We start from the raw sequence: 3365 nt of genomic DNA, 5'->3' as shown, positions 1-3365 counted from the left end.
CTTTGGAGGATATTGTTAAGAGTATGGCCACGATTACTACTCAGCTCCAACAAGAAACTAGATCCTTGGTCACGAGTACTGCTCAATTCTAGCAGGAAACTAGATCGGGCATGAAAGATATGAAGATTCGAATGAGCCAAATGGCAACTGCCATTAATCGCTTGGAATCTCACGTTTTTGAAAAATTGCCATCGCAACCTGAGGCAAATCCCAAAAATGTAAGTGCTATGACACTGAGAAATGGCAAGGAAGTGGAGGGATCTAAGTTGACGAATCCGAAAAGCAAAAGTGAGGAGGAGATAGAAAAGGAAATTGAAAAAGAAGGGCGCATCCGCGAAGATCCTAAGGTAACGTTCACTTCTTCAATTCCTATTAAATCTAACTTACCGCCTTTTCCTTGCGGGTTGGAAAAGACAAAGAAGGTGGAGAAGGAAAAAGAAATCCTGAACGTGTTCCGTAAAGTGCAAGTAAACATCCCCCTATTGGACGTGATCAAGCAGGTGCCCAAGTATGCAAAATTCTTAAAGGACTTGTGCGTTAACAAAAGAAAGCTAAGGGGTGATGAGAGTGTGACGATAGGAGAAAATGTGCCTGCTATACTCCAAAGAAAACTCTCACCTAAATGCGGGGATCCAGGTGTGTTTACTATCCCCTGTAAGATTGGCCATTCTAATATCGAAAATGCCATGCTAGATTTAGGGGCTTCTATTAATGTGATACCTAAATCAATCTATGATTCCCTTTTAGGACCTTTAAAAGAAACAGGGCTAATAATTCAATTGGCTGATCGTACATTTGCTTATTCGGATAGGATAGTTGAGGATGTTTTAGTGCAAGTAGATGGATTAATTTTTCCTACTGATTTTTATGTGCTTTACATGGATGATAGAAGTGCCCCAAATCCATCACCCATTATATTAGGAAGGCCATTCTTGAGTACTGCCCAGACTAAGATTGATGTTAGCAAGGATACTCTTTACGATGGAATTTGATGGAGAAACAGTCCACTTTAATATTTTTGATACAATGAAACATCCTGTTAACTCTCATTCTGTGTTTGCTATTCATGCTACTAATACCTCTGTGCAAGAATTTTCTAAGTTTGTTTGTAGAGGTAGATTCAAAGTTGCTACGAACAAGTATCATGGAATGAAAGCAATTCATGAGGTGAAAATGGGTAAAAAATTAAGGAAAAATGTTGCACTCAATGGCTATTTGGATCCCGGAGGTGGGCCACCGATTACAAGGAAAATTGAATTACATCTAGACTGAAGAGTGGTGTATAGTGTCTAGCCAAAGACATTAAAAAAAGGTGCCACTTGGAAGGCAATCCAAGGATTTCAATTGTGTTTTATTTCATATTTGTGCTCAAGATCAGTGGATTTAGGTTCCTATTGACAAACAATCTTTATTGTAGGTCATGGGTGTTTCTGTGCAGTTTTATTCTAGGTTAGGGGCACAAATTCGTGGGCAGAAGACTTCATGTTACAAGGCAAGCCCGCGCCTTGTATTTACAGCGCATGGACATTTGTAAAACTTGGTGATCAGAAGACCTCACCCTCCAAGGCGTGCCCACTCCACACAGTAGATCGTGTCAGGCATATTATAAGCAGACGACCTCACTTCCAAGGCGTGCCCATGCCTTCCAACCTTTGCGACAACGAAAGTCAAACGCAACCAGGACCATCTCTAACCCCACTTTTCTACTTTCCGCTTTTCTTGTTTTGTCTGGTCTTTTCAATTTTCTGTCTTAGTTTCTACTTTTCACTTTCCGTTGTTTTGTCTTAGTTTCAATTTCTACTTTTTCCCTTTTCCTGTTCGTCCGCCGCCACTCTCCAGCCCGCACCACCGCCGCGTCGCCACCCTTTTCTCTCTCTTCTCTCGCGCCGTACATCGCTGCCACCGCACGCCGCTCGATTCTCCCATCGCATGCCTCATCCTACAACTTTCTTGGCTCATATTAGATTCCAGCCTCCTCATCCTCCTCTCCCTTAGTGTTTCGTTGCACCCTCTCGGTAGTCAGGAAAGTTTCGCCCCCTTTCACCTTCCACTTTATTTTGTCTTTGCTACATTGAGAACAATGTAGGTTTTAGGTATGGGGGGTGATTTCTATTATTTCTTTTTGTTTCTATCATTTCTTTTTGCTCGAGAAAAAAAAACAAAAAAGAAAAATTTGTTTTTGTTTCTATCATTTCTTTTTGCTCGAAAAAAAAGAGGAAAAATTAAACAAACAGAAAACGAAAAAAATGAAAAACGAAAAGGAAAAAGTGTGTAGTTAGTTCACTTTTGCTAGAGCATTTTGTTATGATAGATTATACAATCGAGGTACACGTGTATGTGGTCACATATGCTAGCTATGCATTTTGGTTTTCATTGGCAACATCGTTGAATGTTGAATATGTTGGACTTGACCTATTCTTGAAACTTTTGGGAGCTTTTGAGCCATGCACGAGCACATTATTCTTATTTGCTTCGTTTGTATTGCTGAGTGGGTATCACACATGGTATTGGTATTCTAGAATTTGCTATTTTATACATGTCGAGACCACATTTTGTTGAACTGGATGCATTTGAAATGATTAGGGCATTTAGGATTTAACCTTCTTTAGCTTTCTACAAACCATGCCTTCATCTTGTCTCCCAATAGTGAACCAATTTGAGATTTTAATCCTTCTATGCTGTTTGTTAGCCGTGTTTGATAACCCAGGACCTTTTTAGACTTTCTTGTTCAACCTTGTGTCGTTAAGAGAGGTTTGAATTTCATTGTTTGGGCAAGGCCAATAAATCTAGGGTCGCAAGTGGCGTTAGAATAGAAGTTGTCCGGTGTTGTTTCTGTATATCTGAGATCGAAAGAAAAAGAAAAGAAAAAAAAAGAAGAAGAAGAAGAAGAAAGAAAAAAAAGAGAGAAATTGTCAATAAGCTGGTGAACAGAAGACTCTGACTTATAAGGCGTGCCCACGCCTTGCAAGACGTTTCTCTTTTCGTAAAAAAAAAAAAAAAAAAATCGACTCTTGCACAATGGGTATAGCAAATGGAAATGCCTTGCTTGGAATTTCTCCAGTAAAGCTTTGAGGTTATGCAGTGGATATCGGATATTCTCTTGACACATTACACCCTATTTTTTCCTTCTTATCCTGCCTTTTACCTAAGCCCTATTACAAACCTATTAAAATCCCTTTGATTTGTGTATTTAGTTCACTTTTCAGTGGTGGAGATGTGATAAATGTACAAGCCTATGGTAATTCCATTACGTGATATTGATTTGAGCGTTCCTAGTATTTATATATTTTCTTGAAGGTGGCGTGTATTATTGTTCATATTCTTTGGATAACCACTTGTCTGGTATGTTCTAATTTTGGCGATAT

Source organism: Coffea eugenioides, chromosome 8 (assembly GCF_003713205.1).
Source record: "Coffea eugenioides isolate CCC68of chromosome 8, Ceug_1.0, whole genome shotgun sequence".
Classification (NCBI taxonomy): Eukaryota; Viridiplantae; Streptophyta; class Magnoliopsida; order Gentianales; family Rubiaceae; genus Coffea; species Coffea eugenioides.
Note: the sequence above shows the minus strand (reverse complement) of the source record.